Genomic DNA, 12,904 nt, shown 5'->3' on the forward strand with positions numbered 1-12,904 from the left:
TAGAAACTATCAATAAAAGCCAAGAGGAAATGCAGAATACAATATCTGAAATGAAGAATACAGATACACTAGAAGGAATTGAAAACAAGCTAGATGAAGCACAGGATTAAATCAGCGAGCTGGAGGACATGGTAGAAAAAACTCCCAAGACAGAGCAACAAAACGAAAAAAGACTCAAAAAGAATGAAGAGAGTTTAAGGGAGATGCAGGACAATAAGAAACATAATAATATTCATATCACAGGGATACAAGAAGAAGAGGATCAAGGGATAGAAGACCTGTTTGAAAAAGTAATGACAGAAAACTTCTCTAACTTGATAAGGGAAAAAGTCACGCAAGTCCAGGAAGCACAGAGGGTTCCAATCAAGATGAACCCAAAGAGACCCACTCAAAGATACATCATAATTAAAATGGCAAAATTTAAGACAAAGAATCTTAAAGGCAGCGAGGGAGAAACAGCTAGTAACATACAAGGGTGCTCTGATAAGGCTATCAGTTGACTTCTCAACAAAAACACCACAGGCTAGAAGGGAATGGCAGAACATATTCCAAGTAATGAGAAACAAAGGCTTACAACCAAGACTACTCTATCCAGCAAGGCTCTCAATTAAAATAAAGGTGACATAAGGAGTCTCTCACACAGTAACAGACTAAAAGAATACAGCTCCACCAAACCAGCACTGCAAAACATGATAAAGGAATGCTTTAAGAAGATATAGAAAAAGAGTGAGAGAGAGAGGGGAACACAGGTACTAAGGGAAGAAATGGCAATGAATTAGTACCTATCAATAATCTTAAATGTAAATGGATTAAATGTTTTAATCAAAAGACATAGGTGCTAAATGGACAAGTATACAGGACCCATATATATGCTGTCCACAAGAGAACCACGTCAGAACAAAAGATCAACACAGACTGAAACTGAAGAAATGGAAAAAAAATATTCCAAGCAAACAGAAATGGGAAAAAAAAATGCTGGAGTAGTAACACTTACATCAAACAAAACAAACTACAAAACAAAGGCTATAAAGAAGACAAAGAAGGTCACTACATAATACTTAAGGGAGTTGTTCATCAAGAAGATATAACCCTTGTAAACATATATACATCCAATATAGGAGGCACCTAAATATATAAGGAAAATCTTGGAGGATTCCAAGAAAAATACAACAGTAGTGCACTCATTGTAGGGTATTTTAACACCCCATTGTCAACAATGGGTAGATCTTCCAAGCAAAGAATCAATAAGGATATTGTGACACTACAGATCAAATGGAGTAATTGATATACACCGAACATTTCACACCAAAGCAGTAAAATATAAATTCTTTTCAAATGCACACGTAACATTTTTGAAGATAAACCATATGGCAGAACACAAAACAAGTCTCAACAAATTCAAGAAAACTGAAATCCTATCAATCATCTCAGATGGCTTGGAACTAGAAACCAACCTCAAGGAAAAAACTCAAAAATTTTCAAATACATGGAAACGGAACAACATGCTATTAAATAATGAACGGGTTAACAAAGAGAACAAGGAAAAAATCAAAAAGTTTCTAGAAACTAAAGGAAATGAACACAGAACAGCCCAAAATCTATGCAACATAGCATAGGCAGTCTTGAGAGGTAAGTTCATAGCAATATGGCCTACCTAAAAAAGATAGAAATTTTTCAAATAAACAACCTAACCCCATATCGAAAATAAAAGAGGAACAACAACAAAGCCCAGAGCGAGTAGAAGGAAGGAAATAAGATCAGAGCAGAATTAAATACACAGAGACTTAAAAAAAAAAAATTGAAAGGATCAATAAATCCAGGAGCTGGTACTTTGAAAAGATAAACGACATTAACAAGTCTTTAACCAAACACATCAAGAGAAAAAAGCGAGAACTCAAATAAATAAAATAAAAAATGAAAGAGAAGTAACAATTGATACCACAAAGATACGAATGATGGTAAGATATTACTATAAATTACTATGTGCCAAGAAATTGGACAACCTGGGCAAAATGGACAAATTTCTAGAAAAATACAATCTTCCAAAAATGAATTTAGAAGAAACAGAAAGTCTGAATGACCGAGAACAAGAGAACTTGAAGCAGTAATCAAAAAACTCCCGCCACACAAAAGCCCTGGACGGGAAGGCTTCACATGCTAATTTTACCATTTAAAGAAGAAATAACTACTAAGCTTCTATAACTATTCCAAAAAATCAATCAGAGGCAAGACTCTCAAACTCTTTTTAGGAGACTACTTTTATTAATTTGAAAAACAGGTAAAAACAAAACAAAAAAACAAACTACAGGCCAGTATCTCTGATAAACATAGATGCTGAAATACTCAACAAAATACTGGCAATCAGGGTCCAGCAACATTAAAAGGATCAAACACACCATGATCAAGTGGGATTCACCCCAGGGATGAAAGGATGATACAATACTCACAAATAAATAAACATAATACATTATACCATAACACAAAAGGAAAAACAAAAATCACATAATTGTATCAATAGATGCTGAAAGAGCAGTTGATAAAAGTACAGCATCCATTTATGATAAAAACACTCACCAGAATGTGAACAGAGGGAACATACCTCACATAATAAAGGCCATATAGGGGAAACCTACAGCCAGTATCACACTCACTAGGCAAAAACTAAAAGCTTTCTCCTTAAGATCAGTAACAAGGCAAGGGTGTCCTCTTTCACCAGTTATTCAACATAGTATTGGAAGTTCTAGCTACAGCAATCAGACAAGATAAGGAAATAAAAGTCATCCAAATTGGAAAGGAGGAAGTAAAACTGTCATTGGTTACAGATGACATGATAGTGTACACAGAACACCCCACAGTCTCTATCAAAAAACTACTTCAACCAAATAAGAGAATTTGGCAATATAGCAGCATACAAAGTCAATATTCAGAAATCAAAGGCATTTTTGTATACCAACAATTAAATATCAGGACCAGAAGCCAGGAGAAAAATACCCATTTGCAATGGCAACAAGAAAAATAAAGTACTTAACCAAGGAGGTAAAAGACCTGTACTCAGAAAACTAGACAACACTACAGAAAGAAATTAAGGAAGACACACATGAAGAGGAGCACAAACCATTTTCATGGATTGAAACCATTAACATCAAAATGTCCATACTACCCAAAGCAATCTATAGACTCAACGCAATCCCTATCAAAATACCAATGGCCTATTTCAGAGATCTAGAATATTTAAAAATTTCTATGGAACCAAAAATGACCCCGAAGAGGCTCAGAGATCTTGAAATAGAGGAACAAAGTAGGATCACAATACCTGATATCAAACTGTATTACAAGGTCACTGTAATCAAAACAGTCTGGCACTGGCCCAACAACAGACACATAGATCAAGGGAACAGAACAGAGAGCCCAGAAACAAGCACATGCCTCTATGGTCAACTAATATTTGATACAGGGGGCAGAAGCATATAATGGAGTAAAAACAGCCTCATCTATAAATGGAGTTGGGAAATCTGGACAGCTACATGCAAAAAAAAAGTGAAAACTCAACCACCAACTTATACCATACACCAAAATAAACTCAAGATGGATAAAAGACTTCAATATAAGTCGTTACACCATAAAAATCCTAGAGGAAAACATAGGCAATATAATTTCAGATACCCCACGGCAGTATTTTTGTCGATACCTCACCTAGGGCAAGGGAAATAAAGGGAAGAATAAACAAATGGGACTATATCAAACTAAAATTTTTCTGTACAGCTAAAGAAAGCATGATCAAAATGAAAAGCCAACTGACTGTATGGGAGAACATATTTACCAATGATACCTCAGACAAAGGTTTGATCTCCAAAATATATAAAGAACTCACAAAGAACCATACGAGGAAGACAATCAATCCAATTAAAAAATGGGCAAAGGACCTAAAAAGACACTTTTCCAAGGAGGACTATAGAGATCCCATAGATATATGTATGAAAGAATGCTCAAACAACATCACCAGCCATCAGAGAGATGCAAATTAAAACCACAATGAGATACCACTTCGCACCGCACCTGTGAGAATGGCCATCATAACCAAATCAACAAACAACAAATGTTGGAGCGGATGTGCAGAAAAGGAACCCTAGTGCACTGCTGGTGGGAATGCAGACTGGTGCAACCACTGTGGAAAACAGTATGGAATTTCCTCAAAAAACTATAAATGGAACTGCCTTTTGACCCAGTGATTCTAATGCTGGAATTATACCCTAAGGATCCTGAAACACTAATGCAAAAGAACTTATGCACCTGTGTTCATAGCAGCACTATATACAATGTCCAAGTGCTGGAAATAGCCTAACTGCCTATCAGTAAATAAGTGGAATAAAATTTTGTGGTGCATTTATACTTCGGAATACTACCTACACAGCAGAAAGGAAGAAAAACTCCTACCTTTTGTGACAGTGATGGAACTGGAGAATATGCTAAGTGAAATAAGCCAGACGGTGAAAGACCAATAGCATGTGATCTCACCTATAAGAGGAACCTAATGAACAAAACAAACAAATGAGCAAAATACAAGAAGAGGCATGGAAACATGAACAGATGGACACTAGAAGGGAAGAGGGACAGGGATAAGGATGAAAAGGGAAAGGACTAGTCAAGGAATATGTATGAACGATTCATGGACATGGACAACAGGGTGGGGATTGACTGTGGGAGCAGGATTTGGGGTGGGTGGAAGAGCAAAAGGGGGAAAATTGGGACAACTGTAATCAAACAACAATAAAATGTTTAATTAAAAAATTTTTATAGAAAGTATTAAAAAATTATGCTAGGCAGATTGATCCAAATATATGTCCTCCATTATCCATAACAATGATTAATAATTAATATCATAATGATAATTGATAAAAAGTTATTTCAGTATTTTACTGTATACTTACTGTTGCCAGTCTCTGTGTTGAGTATTTTATACATATTAGTTAATTTAATTCTAACAATAATTCTCTTTTTTAATTGTTGTTCAATTACAGGTATCCCAATTTTTCCCCTGTCCAGCTCACCCCTGCTCCCACATTGTTAGTCAATTCTAACAATAACTCTAAAACACAGATATACATTATTTTAGCCTCATTTCATAGCAGAAAAGTGTGAGGTTCAAACAAGTAAAGTAACTCACACAAGTTGTATAACTATACAAAAAACCTTCAATTCAAACTTCACAGTCTGACTACAGGCCCTGCTCTCAGCCTCCAGACTACTGCATTACCACAAAACACTATTTTCCCTTTGTATAGCTTTTTTTATTTAACAGTTTACTAAAAGTTTTCACATGTGGACTCAAAAACTACATCTGATACAACTACAAAATACTTAGCTAGAAAGGAAGGTATTCAGACTGTTTATATAGTTTTAGCCTAAGATAAGCCAATATAAACTGGTTACAAAAGAACTTCCAATCCTACAGAATCTGTCTCTCCAAATCCCAAAGCTTGATGAATTCAGTTAATACCTACCTGCTATATGGCCCACTTGCCACCTATACCACTTGAATGTCTTTCTTCCTAGCAACATTCTCACAAACCACTTATTCCTTCAATAAATATGCACTAAGTCCAGTTAAAGATAAAAGAAAGAAAACAAAAGCAATTTTACTCTACTATCCTTCCTCTACATTAAAATGAAAAAAATAGAAGAAAAATCCATCTTCTGTGAAAGAAGGACATGATTATAACCTTAAAACATTAACTACAAAAGATACTTGCCATATCTATTAAATTGCTTGACAGACTTGAACAGAAAACAGATTTCCCTATACATAAGGATCACAGAGCTCAAACGTAAATCTAACTAATTAGAAAGGGAGTAGGGGACTCTGTAGAGACCCAGAATAGTAGGAGGATATTAAATTAAAGTAAGCTCAGTCAGATGGACCAAGAGACACTTCTGGAAGTCACATCACCATGACCGCCCAAGGAGAACCCCAAGTTCAGTTCAAACTTGTGTTGTTTGGCAATGGTGGGACGGGGAAAACCACATTTGTGAAGTACCATCTGACAGGTGAATTTGAGAAGTATGTAGCCACCCTGGGCACGGAGGTCCACCCGCCAATGTTCCACAACAACCGAGGGCCCATCAAGTTCTCAACATGTGGGACACAAGTAGGCCAGGAGAAGTTCCAAGCGCTGTGGGACAGCTGCTACATCCAAGCACAGTGTGCCATTATAATGTTTGATGTCACTTAGAGAGTTACTCACAAGAATGTGCCTAACTGGCATAGAGCAGATCTCTATGAGTGTATGAAAGCATCCCCACCATGTTGTGTGGCAACAAAGTGGATATTAAAGATAGAAAAGTTAAAGCAAAATCAATTGTCCTCTACCAAAAGAATCTTCAGAATTACGACATTTCTGCCAAAAGTAACTACAACTTTGAAAAGCCCTTCCTCTGGTTTGCTAGAAAGCTAATTGGAGACCATAACTTAGAGTTTGTCGCCATGTTTGCTCTTGCCCCACTGGAGGTTGTCAGGGACCCAGCATTGGCAGCACAGGATGAGCACGACCTCGAGGCTTCTCAGACCACCACTCTCCCAGAGAAGACGGTGACCTGTGAGAAAGGGAAGTTGGAGCCCAGCATCAGAGGTCTACATTTATAGGCAACTGTCCTGTGATGTCAGTGGTGCAGCGTGTTTGCCACTTTATTATATAACTAAGCAGAACCTGTGATTTGATCCTTGGGATGCTGAAAGAGATGAATGGGCTTTAGAGTGACTGCGGAAGTTTAACAATACCTTCATTTGTTGGACCTGCATATTTAACTGTTTTGTAACACAGTTATCTCCTTACTGAGTTTCAAAACTCTAAGACTGCTGTAGCCACATCAGCATATTCAGTGGTGAAACCTTGTTTGTCACTGGTCATTCCCATCTCTTTATGTTTAGAATCAGAATAAAGTTGTATTTCAAATATAAAAAAAAAAAATTAAAGTAAAAAAAATATGCTGACACATTCCTAGGTTTAGAGTACTGCTGGAGGTATAATGAAGATAATAATGGAAAGACAGAACAAATGCCACCAGAACACAATAAAGAGAAACCTGTGACCCCAAGAATTTTGCTATGAGCAACATAGGCCTTTTGAACACTGACAGAAACAAACAGTAAGTAATAGAAAAATGGAATAGTTAATAGCTAACACTTACTGTGCATGTAACATATACCAGTAAGTGTTGTAACTACATTAAATATATTAACTCACTTAATTCTTGGTATATACTATTATTAACCTTGCTTTATAGATGAAAAAACTAAGGTACAGAAAGATTAAGGAACCTGCCTAAGGTCAGATAGTAAACAGAAAAGCTGAGATGTGAACCCAGACCTCATAGTTATAGAGCCTTGTTCTTAATCATTATGCTTTACAGAATAAAAAGAATATTTTTAAAATACTAGAAAAAAAATTTTTAAATACAGAATAATTTGAATCTGAAGACAGAAAGGGTATGCTATACCCTATAAAAACAGACACAAAATAATCAAGACTCACATGTACACTGTTAAAGTTTTGAAAAATTATGATTTTAAAAATAAAGAGCTATATAAGCATCTAGACCCCCCCTCAAAAAAACTTAAATCGTGTGCAAGTGGGAAAGATTAAATTAGCCTCAAGATTTCTCCAAAATAAGATTCCATATGCCAGAAGATATGACTCCAATGTAAGGCAACATCTAAAATTTCTTTCAGAAGTTTTTATGCACACTGGAAATAGGGACATAAAGATTATTTAGAGAAATAAAGAAGTAAAGTACCTACAATCCATTCTTGGAGAGGGAAAAAAGCTACTTGAAGACAAAAACCCATCCAATGACTATATAATCAAAATTTAAAAACCAGGAATATAGAAACTAAGGTAAAAGGATTGAGGGTAAGCACTAGATCCATTAACATCCAGGAAACAATAAATAACTGTAAACAACTGTAAACAACTTGAGGGTCAGAGGTAGCAACCCCTCTTGAATCAAAGCTCTCATATAACTTTTGACCTCTGGGGATTGGTTCCAGACCCCCAACAGACACCAAAATCTGTGGATGCTCAAGTCCCTTATATAAAATGGTACAGAACAAAGCAGACAGTTGGTCCTCTACATCCAGGAAGTACCAGCTGTGGATCAAAAATATTGTTTCAACCACCATGGTTAGCTGAATCCAAGGATGTGAAACCAGGGGATACAGAGGGCCAACTGTATATTTATTGAAAAAAATCTACCTATAATTGGACCCAGAGTTCAAACCCATGTTGCTCAAGGGTCAACTGTACCTCTAATCAAAGCCCCCCCCCCCCCCCGCCGCCAACTGCAATCCAGTGAAACACTAGTGTTAGCTCAATAGCGGTATTATCTTTAATTTTGTATCGTCACTATACCTCAGATGGTACTTCTCTGCACATAGCACTCAACAAATAAATGCTTTTTAAGAGGGTAACTTGATATATCACCTACTCAACCCCCCAAGCTGAAGGAATATAAGCTCTTTGATGGCAGGATTCCTGTTTTATTACTGAATCCCAGGAGACTGATAGGCATAGAGTGGTGCTCAATAAATATTTAATGGTTAATAGCTAACACTTAATAAATGAACAGATATTAGATATGGGCATATGGACTTATTCTATCTTCTGGGCTCTAACCAACTGCCATCTAGACATACCACCGATATCTCAAATTCAATACATCCAAAACTAAATTCTGACTCTGCCTCTCAAAACCCAACTGTCCATTTCAACAAACCTCCATCCACCTGACACCTTCCTCTCCCTCAGGCCTCATATCCAAAACATCCAACTCTCCATCTATCCAACAAAATTTTTGAGCATTTATTATATACCAGGCACTGCTCTAAAGACTGAAACACAAAATACATAAAATTCCCCATTTTCGTGGAGTTAACATTCATCATTGCATTCTACTGATTTTATCTTAAATATATATTTCAAATCTGTCTATTTCTGACCTTTGCCAATGCTAGTTTTGAGCTAGCCACCTGAGTCATCTCAAGCCTACACTGTTCCTGTAGTTTACTAGGTCTTGCCACTTCTCTTGCACACAACCTCAAATTCATTTTGCCATACGGCAACCATAATTTTGAAAGACAAATCTTATGGTGTCTTTCCCCTGCTTAAATTCTTTCAATAGCTTCACACTGCATTTAGGGAAAAAAAATCCAAACACCAAACATGACATTACAAGGCCCAAATATAAAATATAGTTTTTGTTGCCTCTTATCTCAATCACTCACTATGCTCCAGTCAGTGAATGGCCTTCTTTCAGTGCTTCATTCACATGCATGTTTCCCCCCAAAAGGGATATTTTCCATGCTGCCGTCTAGGACACTCTCTCTACCAATCCAACTCATAATTATACTTTATGTCTTTGCTTAAAGAGTACTGCCTCAGGCCCTTTTTGACCTCTGTTTCTCAATTTAAATTAGGTCCTTCGTATTACTATCTCCCATAATTACCCTGTCCTCTTTTTTAACCATTTGATACATTTCATAATTTAATTGATTGCATTTAATGTTGACCTGTATCATTAGACAGCTCCATAAGTACATGGTAAATCCAGGACCTGGTATAGCTCCTCAAAGTGTTCAATAAATAATTGTTGAATAATTAATAATTAAACCAAAGAAAAGAAACAAGTGGAGAAATTCTCTGCAAGGGAGAAGCATATGCTGATGTATTTGGAGAAAAATGCAAATACATGGGGGTTTAGTAATGATGTCTGGAGAGATAAGTAGTAACTAGATCAACAGGGGTCTATATATCATACACAGGATTTTAAACTTTGCTCTGTAGAAAGAAAGATTTTTAACTCAGGTTTCAGCTTCTATGGGTACTGAATATTTTGAAGTGAAGGAATATCTAGAGAGAGTCTCAAAAGAGGTCCGTAACATTCCTCCTCCAAAGAACCACTGCTAGAGAAAATGCAGGAACAATGACAGGTTTTAAGCCATGCAATGATATGTTCCAATATGTATTCTAAAAATATCACCTTACAAACAGCATGGAAAATGGGCAGCAAAGGTATGAAACTGAGGGCTGGAAAACCAATTAGAAAACTTTAATAGTACACATTTAAAAAAAACGAGGATCTAAATGAGTGCATTATCAAAGGCAACGAAAAAAAGGGGATAAATACAAAAAAAAATAGTATTATGGAAATAAGCACTGCACCTTCAGCAGACTAGAGACGGAAGAAAAGAAACTCCCAGGATTTTGGCTTAGTTGACAAAATATTTGATTGTGCCACACTCACCATGGAAAGAAATGCAAGAGGAGTTTTGGGACAGAAGCCATTTTATGTTTGTCAAGGCACCTTCAGCACTCCATAATAGAGATGTCTACAGAGGACTTGAGTTCAGAGAAGAGACTGATCTGGAAATCCACATTTGAATGACATCAACATGACAGCAGAAATCATGAAAATAAATGAAATTCCCTCAGAGGTTCACTTACTATCATATGTAAAATGTAAGAGGCTAAATCTGAAATACACTTAAAGTAATATGATTTTGCTCATTATTACTGATTTTTATGAAATAAATCGATAAACTTATTTTAAAAGTTTATTAAAGTTCATATTCTATATATACACAGTTTCTACTTCCTCATCATAGTCTTATAATATATATTACATTCAAATTTATGTCGTAACTATTACACAGCAAAGAAAACACTAAAAATGTTTAGTTATGATTTCCCTTGCAATGCCAGAATACTGACACTGGTATAATTCTCCTGTTAAAGGGTATTAGGGAGTTCCAACCCTTCACTTCCTCACACGCACAAAAGGAGAATAAACCAATGTAAGATCAATAAACAACCAGAAGTGCCAAGAAATAAAACTGCATGGAACTCCGACAACCAAGGAATTAAAGAAACAATCAAGTAGACCAAGCAGACCAGTAGGAGGGAGATGAGGGAGACGGGACAAAGGGGCGGATAGAGAGAGAGAACCCGAGCCGAGGCAAGGACCGTTGACTGCGCAGGCGGGGCTGGCTGAAAGGACCCATGGTGAGGCAGTGGAACATGTTGGCAGGGCTGACTGAAGGGGAAACTGAGACTCAGAGCTGACTGTGGACTATAGTGAGCATTGCCATGGTGGGAGAAACTCCCAGTCTCACAAGAGAATTCATTAGAAAGTGGGGCTAGAGCCTATCAAACAAGCTGCATTGTTCCCTCTCTGACCCCTCCCCCACATACAGCATCACAATGCAGCGGAGGGTTGCCCTGCCCTAGTGAACACCTAAGGCCCCGACCCCTTACAATTAAATAGGCGCACAGAGAAATATGGCCCAAATGAAAGAATGGAGTAAAACTCCAGAAAGGGAACTAAGCAATGAGGAGATAACCAACCTATATGATGGAGAGTTCAAAACACTAGTAATCAGGATGCTCACAGAACTGATTGAGCTTGGTCAAAAAAAGAACAAATGAAGGATACCCAATATTCAGGGAACCAACAGTGACAGGAAGGAAACCAGGACTCAAAGCAACAATTTGGAACAAAAGCAAGAAATAAACATCTAACCTGAACAGAATGAAGAAACAAGAATTCAAAAAATGAAGAGAGGCTTAGGAATCTCTGGGACAACTTTAAACGTTCCAATGTCCGAATTATAGGACTGCCAGAAGGAGAAGAACAAGAGCAAGAAATTGAAAACTTATTTGAACAAATAAGGAAGGAAAACTTTCCCAATCTGGTGAAGAAAATAGACTTCCAGGAATTCCAGGAAATCCAGGAAGCCCAGAGAGTCCCAAAGAAGTTGGACCCAAGGAGGAACACACCACGGTACATCATCATTAAGTTACCCAAGATTAAAAACAAAGAGAAAATCTTAAAAGCAGCAAGAGAAAAGGAAAGAGTTATCTACAAAGGAGTGTCCATAAAACTATCGGCTGATTTCTCAAAAGAAACCTTACCAGCAAGAAGGGGCTGGAAAGAAGTATTCAATCAAAGTCATGAAAGGCAAGACCTACACCCAAGATTACTCTATCCAGTAAAGCTACCATTTAGAATGGAAGGGTAGATAAAGTGTTTTCCAGATAAGGTCAAGTTAAAGGAGTTCATCATCACCAAGCCATTGTTATATGAAATGTTAAAGGGACTCATCTAAGAAATTGAAAAAGATCAAAAACTATGAACAGTAAAATGACAAAAAACTCACAACTATCAACAAGTGAACCTAAAAGAAAAGACAAACAACAAAAACAAAAACTAAGCAAAGAACTAGAACAGGAACAGAATCAGAGAAATGGACATCACATAGAGATATTTCAGTGGGGAGGGGGAAAGGAGGCATGGGAAGAAAAGGTACAGGGAAGAAGCATAATTGGTAGGCATAAAATAGATGGGAAGAAATCAAAAATGGTATAGGAAACAGAGAACTCAAAGAACTTACATGTACAACCCATGGGCATGAACTAAGGGGCAGGGGGAATGCTGGAGGGTTGAGGGGCAGGGTGGAAGGGGGATAAAGGAGGAAAATTGGGGAAACTGTCATAGCATAATCAATAAAATATACTTTAAAAAAAGAAAAAATGTATTATTTTGAAAAAATATTCTGAAGGCCTTTCTTTAAAAATATGTGATGTTAAACTGTTTAAAATTTTTTACTTAATTTGAACAGTAGTATTACCAATTATATTTCTAGTTCTTATAGCCTTAAACACTCTTAAAAAGTCTAACCTGATGATGGCATCTACGAAAAACCTATAGCTAACATCATACTAAATGGTGAAAAACAGAATGCTTTTCTCAAGGATCAGGACAAGATAGGGATATACCTGCTCTGCATTTTTACTCAACACTGTACTATTGTAGCCAGTGCAGTATGACAAGAAAAATAAATAAAAGGCATCCA

The 12,904-nt window shown here is 36.8% G+C and overlaps 1 protein-coding gene and 1 pseudogene across 9 annotated transcripts in view; one reads left to right on the top strand and one right to left on the bottom strand.

The window, feature by feature from the left end:
* ARHGEF12 (Rho guanine nucleotide exchange factor 12) overlaps nt 1-12,904 on the bottom strand; it is a 278,370-nt gene that overhangs the window by 181,935 nt on the left and 83,531 nt on the right. The gene's annotated exons all lie outside the window — the stretch shown is intronic.
* LOC112312983 (GTP-binding nuclear protein Ran-like) lies at nt 4,672-7,434 on the top strand (annotated as a pseudogene).

This window comes from Desmodus rotundus, chromosome 5 (assembly GCF_022682495.2).
Source record: "Desmodus rotundus isolate HL8 chromosome 5, HLdesRot8A.1, whole genome shotgun sequence".
NCBI classification, from domain to species: Eukaryota; Metazoa; Chordata; class Mammalia; order Chiroptera; family Phyllostomidae; genus Desmodus; species Desmodus rotundus.